General features: G+C 42.5%; 1 protein-coding gene and 1 pseudogene across 3 annotated transcripts in view; both read right to left on the bottom strand.

Annotated features, from left to right (window-relative positions):
• LOC136751661 (myelin-associated glycoprotein) overlaps nucleotides 1-23,518 on the bottom strand; it is a 363,254-nt gene that overhangs the window by 53,084 nt on the left and 286,652 nt on the right. The gene's annotated exons all lie outside the window — the stretch shown is intronic.
• LOC136751671 (tripartite motif-containing protein 16-like) overlaps nucleotides 22,376-23,518 on the bottom strand; it is a 184,353-nt pseudogene continuing 183,210 nt past the window's right edge.

Raw genomic sequence — 23,518 nt, 5'->3', positions numbered from 1 at the left:
TGCTCCATGCAGACTTTTGACACTGGACAGTGAAACTTCAAAGTCTTATGCACTTGTGTAAAAAGAACAACTCAAATCTGACCTCCAGAACATACATTACAGCCATTTATATTAGACTACCAACAGCTGGAATAACTATATACACAGGGAAACAGAATTCCAAACATCTGGCTCTTGAATATTGTCACTTTAGGCCTTACATGGACACAGGGTATTCTTTACTGTCTGAATGGTCATTTCTAATAAAAATAGCAGTGATTTAATTGGCACTCTAAACTAAGCCTTTCCATCTCATCAATATTATAACCAATACTCATGAATAATGATTATTAACCTGTAAATTGCCAGCTGCATTGGAAGGTCATTTGAAGTTAATACTTTGCAAGAAAGGAATTTAAGTTGCTTATAACCGAGAAGGGAGTAAAAGAAAAAAGCATATTCCAAACAATAATGCAGACAATTAAAGTTACTAAAGCAAATTCCAGGGTAACATTTCCCTGCCTTCTCCCTGCTCTCATCACTCAATCAGTCTGTTTTTATATTCCATACACCCTTGTGCACTCTTGCTTCCACCCTCAGTTCCCATTCGCCCTGTACCCCCCAAGCCTGGTTCCTGCTCCCCTTATAATCCCTTCACTTCCCTCAGTTGTGGCACAGTTTTGTCAGTTCACACTGCAATCCCGAGCCTTGTCCCAGTGCCTGTTCTAGTCTTGTTTCCTCTAGCCCTGTACCTGCCTTGCTCCCTTGACTTCCTGCCTGTCTTCCCGACCACCATCGCCTTTGTCTGCTCTGTTCGCCTGATCCCACGACCCTTGCCTGTGACCTCCACCACGTCTCTGTTACAACACACTGTTTTCCAAACCACGCCTGTCTGACAATTCCGCGATCCAGCACTACACTTGGGTCCCCTGTTCCCGTGCCCCCGAGGTAATCGTGACACCTACAATGACGTAATCTTCACTCAGTTACCTTTTAAACTTCTTGTACATTTTTGCAGGAAATGTAAAGACTGGGGTGCAAATATACATTATGTTACATGTGTTCACAGGTCTTTTTATGCCCCACCTGTTCACAAACCCACGTCATGGCCACTGGTTCAGGCTATATTGCAAATCCCCAGACCCACCATAGTATTACAAATGCGTACATTTCTCGGCATGGCTGGCTATTGTCGCCAGTTTATTATGGGTTATTCATCTATTGTAATGCCATTACAAGATCTTACTCGTCTGGACACACCTGAGCACCTTCCCTGGTCTCCGCTTGCTGATACTACCATTAAACAGGCCCTTTCATCAGCCCCTGCCCTAAGCCTCCCTGACTACTTTAAACCTTCTTCACTTTACAGTCATGAAAAAGGGGTTTTCTTTCTCTGTGTATTATCTCAAACACATGGTAACAAACATAAAAAGTTTACAATCGAGAAGAGGCCATTCTACCCATCGTGCTCGTTTGGTGTCCATTAGTAACTAAGTAATCCAAGGATCCTATCCAGTCTGTTCCCAAACTTTCAGCTTCAACCACATCGCCAGACGTGTGTAAGATATTATTTGTTAGAATATATTTTTCTATGGGAAATTCTGTTCTATCTGGTTCGGTAGAGCAAACAAACTTCCTTACTTTTATCTAAGTTCCCTGGTAGCCTCTGGTAGCCCCTGGCAACCTAAAGGGAACTGTCCTCTGATTGGCTCCTAGCCAAATTCAAAATGACCCCTCACTTCTAGATTACTTTAGCATAAGACACCCAAGTCATGGTGGTGGCAAAATGCTATTGGTTGGAAGGAAACCTTATAAAAGGGAAAACAAAGAGAATTTGGGTTCTCTTAACTTCTTCATCCTGCAATGAGAGACAAGACTGAGCTGGAGAGGAGAGACAGAGAGAGACACATTGCTTCCTGCATGACCAGACTGGCCTATAAGCTGTACTGTGAGGAGAAAGAAGAAAATGGGTGTTATCTGTTTCTTACTGTAATCCAGCAGAAGCTTAATATTACCTATTTTCAGTAATATAATTGAATGATATTAGTTTCCTATTTTTGTCAAAATAAATTATTATTGCACATCTGTGACTTGACCGCATCTTCCCTCTAAAAAGAATCTTAAAAGAGAAACCAATTGACTATGAGTTTTCAGTTCAAATATTTATTTTGATTGACTGAAAAACCAAGCATATCAAATTCTCTTACAGGTGGGTAGAGTAGTGTGGAAGGAAAGTTAGACATTCTTTTCCTCATATCTGTTTTACTCTCTTGTACACTTAAGAAAGATAAGGTCAAGCCAGAAGGACAGCCCAGAAGGAAGCTTGATGTCTGTTTGTTATTTACGATGAGAATCTTGTAGACAATGTCAAACAGTATGATTGAAGTGCCTGCTCCTTAATCCATGTGTTGACCTATTAACTCTGTCCTATAATGATATATATTCTGCTTAGCTAACTCTCTAATGATAATATAGTAATTATTTTTTGATTGTAACCAGATCTTAGTTTTTTGTGTATAAAACCCTCTGACTTTTAAATGAAGGCAGAGCGACTTTGGGATCTTCTTGATTCACTGTTCCTCTCCACGCTGCGTGTATTAAAGGCATTGCAATGAACGTTCCAACCTGATTGAAGATGGTTTTTCTTCCACAGTAGCCAAAATATTTACTCAAGTACAAGTAAATCTACCTATAAAAAACAATTATTTAAGTAAAGGTAAAAGTAAAAATGAAAATATTGACTTGAGTATGAGTAATAAAGTATCCTATGAAAAGATTACTTAAGTAGCAAGTTACTAGTTTCGAATCTGATTCTAATTAAGGTAAATTTCTTATATCAGACAAGGGGAAGTGTAAACCACACCTTTAATTTGTTAATCTGTCTGTTCTGTTTATAATATACTGTATAAAACCTGGGTTTGAGGTGGAAAACAAGCTGAATATCTCAGTCTTGTAATGGGTACAGGAACACACAACCTGTCATTTTCAAAACAAAATCTCAGCACAATAAACTTGTCAGCATCTGCATATAACAAGAGAGAGGACAGAATGTGGACACAGAGAAAAAGTGTGTGTGTGTTTTTGTGTTGTAAATATATGCTTGCACACTTCTGTCCTGAACAATAATGTCTTACAGAATTTTACTGTTGAACTTTAACTGGCTCTCAAGATGTCTGCAGTTTTGATCTTTTACAAGTGAGCATGAGTCCTGCATGACTAAAAACTCTCTCACAGGCTGCAGATGCTGGGATGGCTGTGGTTACTTTGAGAGATAACTTCTTCTCCTCCAGTTGATGGGCATGAAAGGTACCTCTCCAGCTTTCCTTATTGTGAGACTACTGTCTTCAAGGATGCAATGAAGTAATCTTCATCTGATTGGCTGCTGCTGTAAGAGAGGACATTGTTGTCTGTGTTGGTTTCCAGTTGATTCCAGTAGTCAAGCCCTGTGCAGAGAAAGATTTAAACACTTTAAGCCTGTATGTTCATACATATCTACTGTATTTTCTACTACTGTGTATTCCTACACCAGATTTTAAGAGATTTTGTAACTCTTGTTAAACTGTAACTCACCACTAATAAAACACAAAAAGAGAGAACCAATCTCAACTCAAGGTCAAGGAAATGACTTTTGAATTGACAGACATAGATGCATTACCAGCTTTCAAGACGCTTTCCTCTGTTGTCCATGAGGTCCTGAATTTTGGAGTATAGATGCAGCAATCAGCTCTGGTTCTTTCATGACCTCTCCAAAACATTTCTGGATCTGCATCAAGGAGGGGTTGACAGACTTTACAGCTTGAGTCCAGCCTCTTCAGCTTGTCCAGCAGTTGGTAAAGGGTTGGATGCAGAAAACCCATATGGAGTGATGATTCCCCTTGAAATATGTTGAGGGCCATGCACTGGTGGAGCCAGAGGGGTGTCCATGGTGGCACTGGACACCCCTGACATCTGATTGGCCACCCCAACATTTAATTCGCTACTGGCAGTTTGATGCTGATTGACATCTCATTTCACCTCTTGTTGAAAGAAGCGTTTATTTTGACATTTGGCAGCACATTTTTCAAACTAAGGATAAGAAAGAGAGAATATTAATGTTGGTTGCGAGATACAGAAGAATAAGTATAAGGAGAACATACAGAAGAAGAATAAGAGAGAATATTTCCACAGCTCCATGAGCTCTTTTCGTGATTGGTGAAAACCACATTTGACGTAAGTTTTAAGGTTTGGCATCAGGTTTAGGTTTCCTGAATAACTTTTACGAAAGTTGAGTTGCTGTGTAAGTTAACGTTAGACCTTTGGCTCCATTTAGACAGTTAATCAGATAAGAGAGATCGGTTCCCAATTTAGCCTAACATCATGTTCACATCTGTGCTAGTAATACACGCAGATACAGTGCATTGTGTAAGTTACAGTAAACGCATGTTTAGCTAATGTGGGGTAACTTGGCTATAGCAGTCAGTGTTCAGCAAGTTAACATTTAGCAATTTGACTTGATTGACTTTGATTTTCATACTTGAACTCAAAATTAACATTTTTTATTATCAATCTGTTAACATTACTCAAAAGCTAGCCTGTTTGCTATCGTAAAGGTGTAAGGAATTATAGCAGCTAATGCCCCGTTTCCACTGGCACCGGATGCTTAAATGAGTGTTGCCAATGGGTTAAGCATCCGTCACCCACTGAGGAAATACTTCTCTATCAGAAGAGAGATGTGCACTGGACTGTAGACAGACAGGGAAGAGATCAGAGACATTGTGTCTGAAGATATAATCTCAATCTGTGTGATCATGAAGACATTACAGTTTTATTAGCAGCGTGGAGTGAAATCCACGGACAGAAACAATGGCTGATACAGTTAATATCAGTGCATTAAACACTGTGATTTCACAGGACCGGTGCAGCGCTGACTAATAAACTAATTAATATTTTATGACAGCTGGCCGGTGTTCAGGCTGTGTGTGTGAATGTGTGCAGGACAATCCAGAGACAGTCAGTGTGAAGGAACACGATTCAGTTAATGTGTCCATTTACAAGATAAATTAATTAAAAAATTAATACAGTAGATCTGGATTTCCCTCTAAAACATTAGGACTGGTTTAATAAATGCGTCCATAAATGCAATGAATGAAAAATGCACACATTCATTAAATTAAATCTGCTATATTGTAGCTGGATGATTAATCGTGAAACATGTGTATTTTGTTTCAACTGTAACTTGCCTGTTTAAGGACGTCTGATAAGTACATTATAAATAATTGCCCCTCTGTTGCATCTCCAGATTGACGTAGTCTCGGACCAGGACCACACACCTCCACGCGATGACTATCGGGTCCAGTTCCTGCTTATTGAAGAGGCAGATGTTCAATAACAGGGCCTGTTTCACTGCACAGACGACACGCCACCAGCACCTCAATGATGTAAATGTTAGGCCATAGAGGATCTGCCATGTGGTTGCCCACACAGGAACAGCAAACCTGCGGAAGGAACAGGAAAAACAGGAGCCAGACCCTGCAAGTGGAGGGGCAATCCCTAAAGATGTGAGACTCTATCTCCCTTCCCAGGCAGCCATTGTAGGAGCAGGTGTCAAACAGGGCCAGGCCACTTCTGTACATGAACACTCTGGTGGGGAGACACTGACTTACGGCCATCCAGAAGACATCTTTCTGCATATTTGTGAGGGAAGTAGAAAGAATAAAACAGACACAAAATCCTCTCCACATCAGGCTGTATTGCTCGTAGTGTTGTTCTCTGTCTCTGTTTTTAAAACGAAACAAACCAAACCCACAGTCGCTGCTGTAAGAGAATTTGAAATGCTTGGTTTTTCAGTCAATCTAAATAAATAGTTGAACTGAAAACTCATATTCAATTGGTTTCTCTTTTAAGATTCTTTTTAGAGGGAAGATGTGGTCAAGTCACAGATGTGCAATAATCATTTATTTTGACAAAAATAGGAAACTAATATCATTCAATTATATTACTGAAAATAGGTAATCTTAAGCTTCTGCTGAATTACAGTAAGAAACAGATGATACCCATTTTCTTCTTTCTCCTCACAGTACAGCTTATAGGCCAGCCTGGTCAGGCAGAAAGTGGTCTCTCTCTCTCTCTCTCTCTCTCCAGCTCAGTCTTGTCTCTCGTTGCAGGATGAAGAAGTTAAGAGAACTCAAATTCTCTTTGTTTTCCGTTTTATAAGGTTTCCTTCCAACCAATAGCATTTTGCCACCACTATGATTTGTGTGCCTTATGTTAAAGTAATTTAGAAGTGGGGGGTCACTTTGAATTTGGCTAGGACCAATCAGAGGACAGGTCCCCTTTGGTCTTCTGGACATACAGTTAAGGTTACCAGAGACTACCAGAGGCTACCAGGGCTACCAGATTTAAGGGAGGAGGTCTGTTTCCTCTACCAAACCAGATGGTATAGAATTTCCCATAGAAAAATATATTCTATCAAATAATATCTTACACTGCTCCTCCCATCAGAGGGATGGATTCACAGAAACAGCTCTGGGACGTGTCCGGCACGGCATGGCATGGCACGATGCTTAAGCCAGTGGAACCAAGGCATACGTTACTTACTGCAGAGTAGGGCTAGCCATGATCTAACAAGTAATTTAGGATTAATTAATATTGGGATTGGACAAAAGGTGGGTAATTGGATGTTTAGATGTAACTATAGTTTTATTTTTACACATAGGTTCAATTAAACATGAAAGGAAAGGGAAAGATATCAGACGTTGTAAATAAACTATGCAATTCATGTAAAACACAAATGCTATCTTATCTCTTTGGTGCTTGAGCTTTATATACTGAAAATATTTTTGATGTTCAACACTTATAGACTCAGATTAAATATTCATGAAAACAGAGTGACCCAAGTCTCTTGTGTGTGAGAGAGAAATTGAGCTGCAGTTCCGAGGTAGAGACACTGACTATAGTATGTTAAAGAGTGCTAGTGAAGTGACCCTTTTGGACCACACTATCTGCCACATTGAAGAACTCAATTAATTATCATTTCTACCTCTAATCAGCAATCATAGGATTCATTCATGCTCCTTAGATGCCAAGTTCGTGTTACACACACATTTTCTGTCATGGTCTATGGAACCCCTGAAGTAGCCTTGGCCACCACCTGGCCACCCCATGTGTAAAAGTCACTTTTGTCAGATTCATCATCAGGGGTGCAGTCTTCCTCCTCCTGTGCACCCATGAGGTCTTCTTGTTTCTCCTCCCCATATACTCGAAAGGCCTTCAAAACGTTTGAGCCACTATATGTTGTTGTCCTCATAATCTTTTGTCTAATCTGAAATGTATTTCCTCCAATGCTGCAGCGAGGACATCGAATGTGTGTGAACCTTTTTGACAAGCTAAGGCTGCTGAACATCTTTCTAATGACTTTTTGTCTATCCAGTGGCAGGTGACCCCCAAGTAACTGCGCTGCATGGCTGACCAGCAGTCTGCTGTAGTAGCAACATGAGCGACGTTGTTACATTTGTGGACAAGGGCACTTTTCGTGTTTTCAAATGCATCCTGTATTTTGAGCCGTAATGTTTTTCTTGTCATTGCACTGCAGTCTCTATAATTTTCCTAAATGATGGCACTTCAACGACAGAAAATGGCTGGTTGTCTTCACAGACAAAATTGACTAACAGTTTATCAACCGTTGCCTGCAACACTTTTGGGACAGAGGAGGAAAAGGCATTCACAATCTTTGAATTGTTCATTTGATTAGGAGGTTCATGGAATGAGGCTGATCCTCGCTTCCTGGACTCAATTAGCTCTGTATAAGTCTTCAACTTGTTTGGGTGAACTATCTGATGAAATAGCAGTTATACAGTATAATAGGTTGATAATAAATTATAATTCGAATTGAAACGGTGTTTCTGTAGCTATAGGCACTTTGCATTCTCAGCAGTGAGAAAAAATTACTAGAGAAAGGTTTAAGCTACTTGTGTTTTACTTTGATAGATGGTTAATAGCTGACTGTATTGGGCTAAAAACCTGTCCCCGGATAAGGGTTGGGAATCGTAAGGAATTTAATGATTTTGTTTCCAATTCCTTCTAATGATTGTGGTTCTGATTCCTTATATCAATTCTTTGAGTAATTTTTTTTTTTAAATAATTAAAGTACTGTCCTCAGCAGCCTTTTGCCAAATGATGAAATCATTTCAGATTTATACAGAGCAGATGTAACAAATCAGAAATACATTTAATAGTCTACAGTTCTTGTAAAAGGCATGATTGCAGACCTTTTTTAAGGCATAAATGCAATCCAATAATTGTGAATAATTGTGTTTTATGCTGTATATCCAGTAGGGCGCAGCACCGCTTAAATGCGCTGAAGAAAAAACTGTCAGGCTATTTTAGTACAGTGGTTCCACCTGAATTGGCAGAAAAATCCTCAAATCATACAATTCTTGTATTTATTTATTTTTAATGGAACCGGTTCTGCGATTCTCAACTCTACCTCGGGTTTTATGTCACTGACTAAAATCCGTGAGCATAGGGAATGTGATGACAGAATGATAGCTTTGTAGCTTTCAATCCAACACTAAAGGCTACACTGGTTATACATTTCCTTTATAAATACACTTTATTCTTATTTTATGTAGTACATTTTTAATGCCATATCATATAGGTCAAAGTGCCTGTAGTTACAAATGACTATGAGACAGCCATCATCGGGACAACTTACCGCAACGTGCTTTCTTAGGTTGGAGCTTAAATTCTTGTATGCTGATAGGTCAACTTGTTTTGGTGCACAGAGCAAGCATCACTTTATATACCTGTTTGTTTTCACTCCTTGGAGTGAAAAAAAGTGTTTGCATATGAGGCCATGGGTGACATGTCTCTGTCAACACAGTCACTTTATCTCCCTTTTTGGGCATTACATTCCAGATGTTCTGATCCCACTGAAAAAGTGGGCAGACACTGTTGTGTTCATGCTGGACCGCACCATCTTGTGTTGCTAGATCTCGCAAGAGAAACAAGTGATCTGGTCAACAATATAAGCATAATTCACTTATAATAAGCGAACATGGCAACGCTGAGTGAAACGGAGTTGTCACCTCATTATAAGTGATAGAAACTACATTTGAAAACTACGCAAACCGTAACGATCATAACAAAATAAAATGTAAAGCTAGCTCCTTGTTAAGCCTAACTACACTGTGCTTCCATAACATGGATTCATGGATTCAACATCCCAGGGAGGTATAGTGTTGGCATGCTGACCAAGTTGTCTTATGCCAGTACTATGTTACAATGTTTTATGATTTGGAAATATTGCAATGTCTTTCAATGCCAATGTAATTGTGGTCTTTTTGTCATTTGTTTTTATTCCCTTTTTATTGTTAAAGTGAGATGAATATTACTATTATCTTCAAATGTGAGCCTGTTGAACTTTGAAACCGTTTTGAATTTTCATAGGGCAGTATATCAACATTTCCCCAAAGCACAACTTTTCATGAGATCAAGAGATAGGGAAACAATAAAACATATTACTTTGTAGTTTCATTATTTAGTTTGCAGGGTAGCAGTGGGTTACTTTGACCCTTTGAATCCAGCCCTATTGTTACCGTGACAGTAACCCCCTCCACGCTTGGCGTAGCCAAATTGTTCCAGTCATGGCAGGGACGGCCATAGGACAAGGACTGGGTCGGGAGGTCTGGGAGGCGGCCACAGGGCCAGGAATGGGTCGGGAAGTCTGGGAGGCGGCCACAGGATAGGACCGGGTCAGGAGGTCCGGGAGGCAGCCCCGGGAGGGGAGCGGGGTCCAGTGGCCAGGAAGGCGGCCACAGGATTAGGACAGGGTCCAGAGGTCTGGAAGAAAACCACAGGACAGAGGCAGGATCCGGAGGTGGCAGAGGCAGGATCCGAGTCAGGTAGAGGATGTGCTGGAGGCACAGAAAACAGAGCCGTGAGAGGCCCGGAGAACTGAGCAGCGGAAGCCTCAGGAGGTGGAGCCTGGGAAGGCGGAGCCGAGGGGGCCTCGAGAGGCAGAGTTGCATGAGCCATTGACGGCAGAGTTGCGGGAGCCGTGGAAGCCACAGGAGGCTGAGCTGTAGAAGCCTCAGAAGTCTCAGGAGGCGACGCCTTGCAAACCATGAAAGGCAAGGTCTGAGAAGCATCAGGCTTGCGGCGCCTGGGAAGCCTCAGGAGTGTTGGGAGGTGGCGCTGTACAAGCCTCGGAGAGCGGAGCCATGGAACCGGAGCACCAGAAACCTCAGGAGGTGGAGTCGTGGAAGCCTCGGGAAGCTGAGAGGGCAGGTGAGAGTGGGGGGTGAAGTAAAAAGAAACTTGAGAGCAGGAGGGGGGGTTTGCGACAGGATCGGCATAAATACACAGACACTTTGCGTTCCGGCACCTTCGGATTTACAAATTAAGCACTGAGTCTACCTATGCGCATCTAGACTTCTCATGTATACTGCGGCAATCCAATCACCTTGTATTAGTATTAGAATTATTATTGATAGTTTTACTGTAAGTTGTACTTGTTTAGTTTTAGTTGATGTCGTTTTCAGCAAAAAGCTATACAGTGCTGTGATGAGATATGTTCAGAAAACTGCTGAATAGAAGGCAATGAAGCAGCGTCTGCGCAGACAGATCCATCACAATGCTGCGCCGAGCCCTGTAGCGCACCTGTAGTGCTGTCTTCCAAACTTATTGAGTTCAACATTTCAATAATTGTCACAGAGCAAGCGGCTGAAGCACAGGTTTTCATATTGATTGAGTTTTAGTTCATAGTTACTGTTCATTGTTTATAATTATAGCATTTCAGTGTATTATCTTCATATGAGTTCCAGCAGTGACGTGCACAGCCTTGTGGGGGCAGTGGCTGAAACAAACGAAGAGGCACTTTAGTCCGGGGGGGGCTTTTGCTGATGAAGGTTGGTACAACTATGGGTCATGGCATTGATCGGGGGAGGGGTGATCGGGACAAATGGGGAACTTCAGAATAAAAGGGCAGGGGAATGAAAAGGGGCTGCCCCCCCACCCCCCACCCCGAAAGGGAGAAGTCTATGAATACACATTTATATTTTTAGTTAATACAGATTAATGTTAATTTATTTATTTGGATGATTTGAGATAATTAAATAAGACACAAAGGTACTGAGGAAGAGTTTAAAATTAATTAAGATTGTGGGTGAGAAAGAGAGCTGATTAAATATTAAAGTTTATATAAAGATTTTGTACATTAAATCGCTCTGTATTTTGTGTGTGGGGTGAATGTAACATTGAATAAATGTAATTTGACTTTTGGAAATGCATCAGTAGAAATCTTTAAATTATTTGAAGAGAATTGCAAATGCATTTGACCCAAAGTTGGAAAGCATCACCAACAAAATAATTTCCTTGTGTTTTAATTTCAGTAAGTGTATGGCTTCAACAAATTAGTTTTCCCCTGTCTAAAATGAAGAAAGAACAAGGTGATGATTTGTCTAAAATGCAATGTTGGTGCCATCTGGTGGTAAATGTGCAGTGTAACTGCGTGTGTCTGGCACTGTCTTTGTCTGTATTCAGATATTAAGCAGCCAGTAATTGTGCTATTAGCAGTCCTGCGTGGGAGGGAGGGCCATCCTGACCAGCCTTGTGTCATTCAATGCAACACAGGTGTTTCTGTCCTCATTAGTTACAGGTGAAGTTTAACAGCGCCCCCCCTCTGCGCCAGCAGTCAGCGCTAGCAGCCTCAGTGACCCCCTTCAGAAGGGCCACGCTAACAAAGGGCTGGGACTCTAGCTGCGGGGACTCCAGCGAGGAGAAGACTGTGAGGAGACACTACACAGCAAAAGCAACAACAGGCAACCATGACGATCTCCATTTCCTGTCCTGCTCTCTCCTTCCTCTCGGCGTGCACCTATGTGCCATTGTTTCCCTAATCCCTCCAACCTCATTTCTCTGCCTCTCCCCCCCTCCTCCTGCCTCCCCTCTACTCCCCTGGAGTACTGTGGAACTGCCACTCAGCTTCCAACAAGGCCAACTTCATCTCCACCTTTGCCTCCCACCAGTCTCTGGATTTCCTCACTCTCACCGAGACATGGATCTCTCCGGACAACTCTACCACCCCTGCTGCCTTATCCTCTCTCTTTGTCCTGTCCCACTCCCCTCATTTTACTGGGCGAGGAGGAGGAACAGGGCTCCTGCTCTCCCCTTCTCTGTCCCCCCCTCGCTCTCCTCTATCTCAATCCACAGCTTTGAATTCCATGCAGTGGAAATCACCTCTCCCTCTCATCTCTTCCTTCTAGTTCTCTACCGTCCCCCTGGTCCACTCACCTCCTTCCTGGATGAACTCGACTTTCTTCTCTTCTCTCTCCCCTCGCTGTCCTCAACTACCATCCTCCTGGGAGACTTCAACATTCACCTCTCCAACCCTTCCCACTGTGCCGGATTTCTTCCTCTCCTTCACTCCTTTAACTTCTCTCTCTCCCCATCTCCCCCCACTCACAGGGCTGGCCACCAGCTAGACCTCATCTTCTCTAGAGTCTGCTCCCCTTCAACACTCTCCATGACACCCATGGACATCTCGGACCACCACTTAATTTCCTTCTCCCTTTCCCTCCCCTCCCTCACCTCTTCTCCCACTCCCTCTGTCACCTTCCATCATAATCTCTGCTCTGTCTCCCCCTCCACCCTTGCCTACACTGCCCTCACTCTCTTGCTTTCCATTGATTGTTTTTCAAATCTATCTGTCAACTGTGCTACCTCCTCTTTGTTCTCCTCCCTCACCTCCTCCCTTGACTCTCTCTGTCCTCTCATGTCTTGTCCTACCCATCCCTCCCCTCCTCAGCCTTGGCTCTCTGCTGTTCTCCACATATTCCACCCTCATCTCCCATAACACCGAAACCTCCCACCGATCAAGCTTCCTTTTCTTCATTCTCACCTCTCGCAGATGCTGAAGTTTCTGCTCTCCTCCTATGTCACAAACCCACAACAAGCGACCTGGACCCTCTCCCTTCTCGTCTCTTCCAAGCAACCACTCCTGATCTTCTCCCCTTCATCTCCTCCCTCCTGCATTTAAACAAGCTGCTCTCATGCCACTGCTCAAGAAACCAACCCTTGATGCCACCTCTCCTCATCACTACCGCACTCTCGACCGGGCGGTCCACCATCAGCTCTCTGACTTTCTGTCCCAACACTCACTCCTTGATCCTCTGCAATCTGGCCTCTGCACAGCTCAATCCACTGAGACGGCTCTTCTGGCTGTCAATGACACCCTCAGCCGTGCTCGGGCGGCCTCCCTCTCCTCAGTCCTCATTCTCCTTGACCTCTCTGCAGCATTTGACACCATCGATCACTCCATCCTCCTCTCCTGCCTCGCTGACCTTGGAATCTCTGGGACTGCTCTCACCTGGTTCTCCTCCTACCTCAGCGACCGGTCCTACCAAGTGAAATGGCGAGGCTCCTCATCCACCCCCCAACCTCTCCTCACAGGTGTTCCCCAAGGCTCTGTCCTGGGCCCCCTCCTGTTCTCTCTCTACACTCGCTCCCTGGGCCCCCTCATCGCTTCCCATGGCTTCTCCTACCACTTCTACGCTGATGACACTTCTACGCTGATGATCTTCCTGTCTTTTTCCCTCTTCTGACCCTCTCATCCCCTCATGCATCTCTTCCTGCTTGTCTGCCATTTCCGCCTGGATGAACTCGCACCACCTCAGGCTCAACCTCTCCAAATCAGATCTCCTCTATTCCCCCCCACTCAGAACAGGTCCCTTCCCAATCCTGTTCTATAAAACGTGATGTCAGCGCAGGTTCGTCCTCAATCCCGGGAGCTAGGAAGCCCGCGCAACCTTGCAACCCTTGGGCAGTGCTTCCTTTTTCAGATAACCAGGGTTGCATTCACAGTAGTAATATAGGCCACTGATTAAGGGGGGTTAAGGGGGATTTGAGCTTTTGACCTTGAACTTGAGTTGAACTCTGGGGGCCCATTCCTAGGGGGTGTGTCCTGCCTCACTGAATAATTACCATATTGATGGATAGAGTTGACAGGGCACCAAAGGAATGTGCAGGGTGGTGGGGGGTCTTCAACTGTTTTTCAAACCCTCCAAAAGATTTGTCTTTAAGCCAGACTGATTCTTTAGTAAAATAGCAATTTTTCTCTATATGTGTGAAGCTCCAAAAGAGCGCTATGTATACCCTTCAGATTCTTTAGAAAACATAGATATTTTTCCCTACGCTAGTGAAGCTCCAAAATAGTTGTATTAAAGTCCCCCCGATTTATTTAGTAGAATAGCTATTTTTCCCTAAGCGAGTGAAGCTCCAAAAGAGCTCTATTAAAGCCCTCACGATTCTTTAGTAACATAGATACTTCTACTTAAGCGAGAGCCGCGAGGCCGTCTCTTCAACAGGGCCAAAGCAGTTACCTCTTTCAAATGGACAAGGGTCCTGTCGGTCCGGAGCTTTTTGAGCGAGTGGGGGTGGTGAGGAGGTGTCTACGTCTTTAGTAACCTCGGATCGGTGAAGAATTAGTATATTTGGGGGCGGAGCTAACAGGGCACTGGTGACAGGTGGGTCTGTTTTCAATTTGAGAAGCGGCTCTGTTGACATTGGAGGCGATGGGCCCCCCGGGCCCCGGATAAGGGAATGTGTTGAGAGATAGCAATCTGTAGAAGCGCTGGGGCTGTGGGCAGCTGGAGAGACACAAGATGGACTGAACTTTAGAAAATCCTGAATATGAGCAAAATGAAAAGAAATGTAAGACAGAAATGTAAATTAAAACTTTCAGTAGTCACCTATCCAAGACCAATATTTTCCAGCATATGTCAAACGTATTATTTAAAGAACAGATACAATGTAAAGCTTGAATAAATACAAGTATAATGTTTTAAAGGTGTGTGTGTGTGTGTTCAAAACAGCGTGCAATGTAAATGAAATGTTAAGAAATTCTTAAATATAGAAGAGTTATAGAATATATATGTTATATAAGAAGCATAGACTATATATGTAGAAACTGTGAAATTTCAATACAACTCAAAAAAAGCTGCATTTGTAATAATATTAGTAACAAAACATCAAATTATTTTTAAAAAATCTAATGTAATCCATTCATGCAATAAGATTAAGTAAATACACAATATGTGTGTATGTATATTTATATAATTTACACATTACAATAGCTTGGGGGTGCGGTCTGAAGACCTTAATTGTCTTGGTTGTATTGACAGTAAGACATTTGAACAGACTTCAGTACAACTAACTAGTAACTTATGTACAGACATAAAGAACAAAAGCACAATTTAATAACGATAGTAAGTAAATGAAACTAAACCACACTTATTTTACTTAAGAAGTACATAACTGTAACAGTATATAACTGACATTTAACTGAGCACAGCTCTTTGCTAGTTAGATAACTCTCCACGGCCAAACAAAAGCCTTATAGTAGTAACTTTCTTACAGAAATAAAGAATGCACCCTATGATGTTAAGAAAAAAATAAATGTAAAAATACTAAAGTAACTTTAGACATATTAAATATGTATCATTCATTAAGTATGTGTCTATTAAAACAGTAGATTTATACTTTTTCTAGAAAAATAATCTCCAGTCTCAGCATCTCAGGGAGTGAGACCGACCCAGCAGCACATAAACACAATACAGACAGAGGCCAGAGGGAGCGGCAACCTTAGAGACCACAGCGAAAGACAAGCGCAGGGAGACACAGTCATTTTTGCAATTAAGTGATATTGTACAGATATGTGAGACACCAGATGTATTTCACTAGTTTTGCAAACTGCTTTATGAGACTCATTGTCTGTATCTAAGTAATGTACAATTGTGTTGAAACATGCACACTGTACTGAAATACATGACATACTGATGTGATAAATTTGACTACTTCGCTACAAATGTTGATATTTGGGAAATGCTTAATTATTATTATTATTATTATTATTATTATTATTATTATTATTATGATTATTATTATTATCATTAATATTAGTATAAGTAATATCATCATTATTATTTTTCGGGAGACGCCCTTATCCAGGGCAACTTACAACATCATTGCAATATAAAATGTATTTTCTATATCAAAGTCAATTCTGGTTGTTACAAAGCACACATAGCAAACAGAAATAGTCAATACTTTATATTCAAAATACTTTGTGGGCTTATTGCATATATCAATTTTATTATTTTTATTACAGATAGGTCTCCTCAAGAGGAGTTTAAGCGGCTCTGTATGGGTTGGGGTGGGGTCTGAGCTCACGCATATCCAGAAGCCATAATGTCCTGCTCTGTTTCAAGAGCCAAGTTTAGCCATGTGGCATTCCTTTTAACTGTATGTAGTCTGGTGATAACATAAAGCTGTTTTTTATGTTTACACATGGTGAGAGACTGACAGACAGACACAGCATCACCCTGAACAGATCCATCAAATCAACAGCTAGGACCTAACAGCATATAGCTTAAGCATCTAGGGTTTAAAACGGCATCGCAGATTCTCAGTCACCCGGCCTATAGTTCACTGATTATCTTTGAAACGTGAGCAGAAACAGGACCAGCACAATTCAGATTAATATTCTATACATTGATCTGATGTAGCATCATTTCCTTCCTTCCCACCTTGTGTATGTTATTAACAATAAAGAAGCATTTCATAAAATAGATACCTCTCTGATTCTTATTTTGTACAAAAACATGTTCTTACCGGCTTGTGTCTCTCTCTGCTAAATCTGATTTCGCTTTACTGTACAACTCGTAACCCAAATAATGTTCAAAATAAGTAAAGTAATAAAGTTCAAATATTCAACTGTGTCGGTTTGGTCTTTATGACTCACCCTGTTATTATGGTTATTTATTTATGTATGTATGTATGTATTTATTTATTTATCATTTTTCTCTATTTCTAGCCCCTCTCTTTTTCTGTGCCTGATTGTTTTGTGTTAACCCTATCTCACTACAGACCTGCTGGATTCACGCATGATCCGGTGTGACTCTAGTGTGACTGTGTCTCCCTGCGCTTGTCTTTCGCTGTGGTCTCTAAGGTTGCCGCTCCCTCTGGCCTCTGTCTGTATTGTGTTTATGTGCTGCTGGGTCGGTCTCACTCCCTGAGATGCTGAGCCTGGAGATTATTTAACTAAAAAGTATAAATCTACTGTTTTAATTGACACATACTTAATGAATGATACATATTTAATATGTCTAAAGTTACTTTAGTATTTTTTAATTCATTTTTTTCTTGACATCATAGGGTGCATTCATTATTTCTGTAAGAAAGTTACTACTATAAGGCTTCTGTTTGACCGTGGAGAGTTATCTAACTACCAAAGAGCTGTGCTCAGTTAAATGTCGGTTATATACTGTATTTCTTAAGTAAAATAAGTGTGGTTTAGTTTCATTTACTTACTATCGTTATTAAATTGTGCTTTTGTTCTTTATGTCTGTACATAAGTTACTAGTTAGTTGTACTGAAGTCTGTTCAAATGTCTTACTGTCAATACAACCAAGACCATTAAGGTCTTCAGACCGCACCCCCAAGCTATTGTAATGTGTAAATTATATAAATATACATACACACATATTGTGTATTTACTTAATCTTATTGCATGAATGGATTACATTAGATTTTTTTTAAATAATTTGATGTTTTGTTACTAATATTATTACAAATGCAGCGTTTTTTGAGTTGTATTGAAATTTCACAGTTTCTACATATATAGTCTATGCTTCTTATATAACATATATATTCTATAACTCTTCTGTATTTAAGGATTTCTTAACATTTCATTTACATTGCACGCTGTTGTGAATACACACACACACACACCTTTAAAACTTCATCATTGTATTTATTCAATCTTTACATTGTATCTGTTCTTTAAATAATAAGTTTGATATATGCTGGAAAATATTGGTCTTGGATAGGTGTAGTATTTACTGAGATTATACTGACTACTGAAAGTTTTAATTTACATTTTCTTTCTTACATTTCTTTTCATTTTGCTCATATTCAGGATTTTCTAAAGTTCAGTCCATCTTGTGTCTCTCCAGCTGCCCACAGCCCCAGCGCTTCTACAGATCGCTATCTCTCAACACATTCCCTTATCCGGGGCCCGGGGGGCCCATCGCCTCCAATGTCAACAGAGCCGCTTCTCAAATTGAAAACAGACCCACCTGTCACCAGTGCCCTGTTAGCTCCGCCCCCAAAGATTTAAATTATTCTAACCAAACTCTAACTTGATAGGCTATTCCTTCAGTGCCCTGTCAACTCCGCCCCCAAATATACTAATTCTTCACCGATCCGAGGTTACTAAAGACGTAGACACCTCCTCACCACCCCCACTCGCTCAAAAAGCTCCGGACCGACAGGACCCTTGTCCATTTGAAAGAGGTAACTGCTTTGGCCCTGTTGAAGAGACGGCCTCGCGGCTCTCGCTTAAGTAGAAGTATCTATGTTACTAAAGAATCGTGAGGGCTTTAATAGAGCTCTTTTGGAGCTTCACTCGCTTAGGGAAAAATAGCTATTCTACTAAATAAATCGGGGGGACTTTAATACAACTCTTTTGGAGCTTCACTAGCGTAGGGAAAAATATCTATGTTTTCTAAAGAATCTGAAGGGTATACATAGCGCTCTTTTGGAGCTTCACACATATAGAGAAAAATAGCTATTTTACTAAAGAATCAGTCTGGCTTAAAGACAAATCTTTTGGAGGGTTTGAAAAACAGTTGAAGACCCCCCACCACCCTGCACATTCCTTTGGTGCCCTGTCAACTCCACCCAACAATGTGGTAATTATTATGCGGTACAAGCAACCCCGCCCCCCCCACCCCCTAGGATGCCCCCCCCCCCTCATTGTTCTGACTACTTTAGTGTTTTGACCTTTTGCCCATATTCCTGTTCACAGATTCCTGGATTCCCTTCATTATTCTTTTTGCCTGATCGCCTGACCTATTACCTGCCCTATTTGACCACGTCTCTTGCCTGACTCCATTGTTCCTGTTGCCAGCCCACGACCATTCTAGTACTCCGGTGCCCTGTCTCCGAACCACTGTGATACCCTCACCAGTACAGACTGGAACCTAATCTCCTTCACTGTGTCACTGTTTATGTCAAAGGTACCTGTACAGCTGCTTCATCCTTAGTTGGTGTTGATTCAAAACTTGGTCAGTAGTTGCCACACTGGCACTTTGAACTTTCTAAATGTTTTGATATTTGTGTATATTTGTAGTCTAGATGTCCCTCAAACACACTGAGTTGTTTGAAACAACTATTTCTACAATGGCAGCCTTCTGTTTACCAGCAGGTCATCTAGGTAAACCAAGCAGTTTGTCCTCGGTACCCCTTGCAGCACCCTCTCCATCAGCCGCTCAAAACTAGCCGGGGTGTTACAGAGCCCGAAGGGCATAACGCGGAATCTCCACAGCTCGGACCCTGTAGAAAAGGTAGTCTTGTGACGGTCGGCATGAGCCAGGGCCACCTGCAAGTAACCACTTTTAAGGTCAAGGGAGGAGAACCAGGATGAGCCGGCAACTTGATCCAGTGATTCATCAATGCAGGCAGCGGAAATTAGTCTTTACGAGTGACTTGGTTCGGCCGGCGGTAATCAGCACAGAACCTCCACGTCCTGTTTTTCTTGGGCACCATCACAATAGGTGATTCCCACGGGCTATTAGAGGGTTCAATCAGGCCGCCCTCTCTCATTTCCTCCAGCACCTTCTCAGCTGCTTCGAATTTAGCCATAAACAGCCTACAGGGGCATTGTTTAATTGGTTTTGCTGTTCCGGTGTCTATGTAATGCTGCACCAGGTGAGTCTTCCCTGTGTTTTCCTCACTAGTAGCAAAGGTGTGTTGAAACTCAAACAGCAAGTCCCAGAGTTGGGCCTGTTGTACCATAAAAAGCCCCTCACAACTGTGGCGCCAGACAGCTGTGACATGGGGCTGCAGTATCAGGGCATGCTGGGGCGTTAGTGCTAGGGCTTGGTTGAACTGCTGATGCAGGGTTGGTAGGTGGTATGAGGAGCCTCGTTTCCCGATCGTGAAGGCAGGTTCGTGGGCTATGGTTTGTGGTTGGGGGATGGGCAGTCACGGCGGATGTGTCCGGGAAGCCCACATACCCAGCAAAGGCGTAACTGGGAATTTGGACCTCCTGGGCCCCTGACCTGGACGGCTCTCAGCAGGGCCACAACCTCAGGGGCCATTGGTGGCACTTCAGTAACTTCTGTCTGTCTTGTGGTTGGCTGGAAGGCTGTGGCAGCATTCTCCTCCATCACTTCTTCCCACTCTTGAGCCATGCACTGTGCGGTGGCCAGAGAAGTAGGTCGCTGTAGACGTAAGTGCTTTCTCAATTTGCCTGCGCCCAGTGCTTCAATAAATTGCAAACGGGCCTGCTCCTCTTGCTCTGTCCCATTGGATGTAGCATAAGCCCTCTGGCTCTTCCTCTCCAGGTCAGAGGTTAGTTTGGCAAGGCCTCAGATGCAACTTCAGCCCTTCTGGATCAACAAGGTTTCCGAAACGGCAGCCCAGTGTTCCACAAAGTGCAGCATAGTGCTTTTTTACCCTGGGTAGAAGGTTAAGCAACACCAGCGGAGCGTCCCCTTTTAGTGCCTGTATCATCAGACTTGCCTTTTCAGCTTCACTCCGGTGAAGTGTGGATCCAGTGTGGATTTCAGATAAAGTCTCTAATTGTGCCAAGAACACTTCCTAGCAACCTGTTCCATCGAACCCTGGCAACTTCGGTGTGCTCAACACCGCCACCCCTTCATTATGCACTGCTGTGGCCTGCAGCAGTGTGTCTTTATTGATCTCTCTCTCACTGGTGCAATCCAGCCCACCACGAGGCATAACTAACTTGTCCTTGCAATCAAAGTACAAGTGCAGGCTGCACTTTAATTCTTTAAAGTCCCCTTCACATTTTTTTATTTCAGTGGGCAGTTCATTCTACAATTGCCTTTCAAAGCTCGAAAACAGCCTGTATATATTTTCCTTTTCCATCCATTCCTCCCACTTTGCCATCATTTCAAACAGCGTAATAAAGTCTTTCCATGTTTGCTTACCTCTGAAAACAGGCAGCCTTCCTTTCATTTCTCAGTGAGCCCCACGGCTCTCTTCCATCGCTTCCATCATCCCCCTCACCATCTGCCTCCTCTTCTTAAGCAGCGATGTGTTCCAGGCCACTGACAAGTCCGACTCACTCTGCAGCGGCGACTCGTGAATACTTTATCCATCTCTTTCCATGGTTTGTCAGGCGAAAAAGTCCATGATCCCACCGCTACCACCATCGTGATGACTTGTGGTCGGTCACAGTTGTGGAAAAATAAAGTAAATACTAAAGACAAAAGAGTCCTGCACAACAAATAACGTCACAAATAACTGGTTTATTTGTGCCCCTTTTCTCGGCTCGAGCACACACCCTTACACGGTCAAAACAAACAAACAGCTCACCTAACTATAGCCGAACTTGGGTATTGAAAAAGTATACAATTAAAGTGAATACAAGTTTCCCTGCTTTTCTCTATCCAACACACTTTTCCTCGTGCCGACTAGCACACTTCCTCCTGCCGCTCCTCCAAAACTCCTCTCCCCCGGACACTTCCTTCCTGATTGCTGATTCACACTTGTGGGAGTATGTGTTATTGATCGATCTAATTTTGTTTGACAGATAAGAATGGTGTTGGTCATGTGGATCACAGTTTCATTCACATTAACTTGGACACATTGCATACAAGAAAAAAAAACTGACAGAATACACATAGTTGCAGTAAGAATCTTATAAAATATATGAGTTATTCAAATCAAAAACTGATTCTTTTTACATTAAATACATATAAAAATAAAGACAACTCTTTCAGTAATTTTGAGTTTAGAATCACTGTATAAATAATGCTGAATACAATCAATAATATTAAATTGATCTGAACAGAGAAAAAAGACCAAAAATGTTAAACAGTATTATTATTTTAATAAGGTAAGTTGAGACCAGGAGCAAGAGAGAATGTGAATAGTAGAGAGAGAGAAAAGTATTGATCATTATTATTATTATTATTATTATTATTATTATTATTATTATTATTATTATTATTATTATTATTATTATTATTAATTAATTAATCAAATAGGCAGGGTCGCTGTGAGCAAGAGCCCAAACTGATGGTCACTGGGCTCAAAGCAGGGTAAACCCTGAACATAACAGTAGGCCATTGTAGGGCAGTGCACAGATACAAAGATACACACAGACACACACAGACACACACATGACTACAGGGGAATATAGATCACCCAGTCAAACTGGAGCACCTGGAGAAAACCTACAGCAACTAGGAGAACATGCACACTCCCCACAGGCAGACACACAAGGCTGGAGTCTAACTTGGGTCCCAGGGTTGTTGTAGTAGTAGTAGAAATAGTAATGCAGAGGACAGACTAGAGCTCTAGACAGAGGCTCTTCAAGGACACCAGGCTACTCCAGCTGGCACAGAGACACACTGGAGCCAACCCAAAACCTGGGATAGAGGGGCTCAGTGAATGTGCTGTGGAAGGTGTGCAGGAGCGTCAGTGTGTCAGAGGAGACGCTGTAAAACGACAGAGTGCCGGCTGCCCAGTCCAGATACACTCCTACTCTGTGTGGGGGGGGGGGCAGGTATGGCAGTGTGATTGTTATTGTGCCGGGCTGTGCAACTGGAATCCCAGTAGTACAAACTCCAGGACTTGTCATTGTGTCCAAGGCGACAGTCAGCACGGCTTCCTTTCCTGCTGATTCCTTTATATGTGACTCCTATAGCAGCCCACAACACACTGGACTCAGCCTCCCAGTAACAGCGGCCAGTCAGACCCTCTCTGCACAGCACTTGGGGCCACCAGTCAAATCTCTCTGGGTGATCAGGGTGTGGCTGCTCCTCTGTCGCCCATGTGGCCTTTCTATTCCCCTCAGACAGAGACAGGCATCTGTGCGCTGTGTTGGGGTCCAGTGTGAGTCGACAGGCATCTGCAGACAAGAGGGAGGAGAGATGAGAGAACATCCATTCATAATAATAATAACAATAAAGGAATATGGAGAAGGAGAGGAACAGAGTGAGAAAGAGGAAATCAAGTAGGGGAGTGAACAAAGGTGGAGAAAAGGAAGAGAGAAGAGTTAATAGTAAGGTGAATAAGGGAAAGTTAGGGGGAGAAGATGAACGGAGAGGTGAATGGGGTGAAGATAGAAAAACCAGGAGCAAATCAGGAGAGGAAGGACAACACCATAAGGAAGTTTACAAATGAGAAAAGGCCGTTCGGATCAAGTTTGGATCAAGTCCCCACGTAGTCTCCTCTGTTCCAGGGTGAAAAGGTTCAGGTCCTCAGTCTCTCAGTAGGACTTTCCCTTCAGACCTGGAATAAGTCTGGTTGCTCTCCTCTGAACTGCCTCTAGAGCAGCGATATCTTTTGTGAAGTGTGGAGCCCAGAACTGTCCACAGTATCCAGATGAGCTCTAACTAGTGCATTGTACAGTCTGAACATCACTGCCCTTGTTCTCAATTCCACACTTTTGACAATATACCCTAACATTGTGTTTGCCTTTTTTATTGCTTCCCCACATGGTTTGGATGGAGAAAGTGAGGAGTCC

This window comes from Amia ocellicauda, chromosome 6 (assembly GCF_036373705.1).
Source record: "Amia ocellicauda isolate fAmiCal2 chromosome 6, fAmiCal2.hap1, whole genome shotgun sequence".
Lineage (NCBI taxonomy): Eukaryota > Metazoa > Chordata > Actinopteri > Amiiformes > Amiidae > Amia > Amia ocellicauda.
The sequence above is the reverse complement of the archived record's forward strand: the minus strand, read 5'-3'. Positions and strand labels throughout refer to the sequence as shown.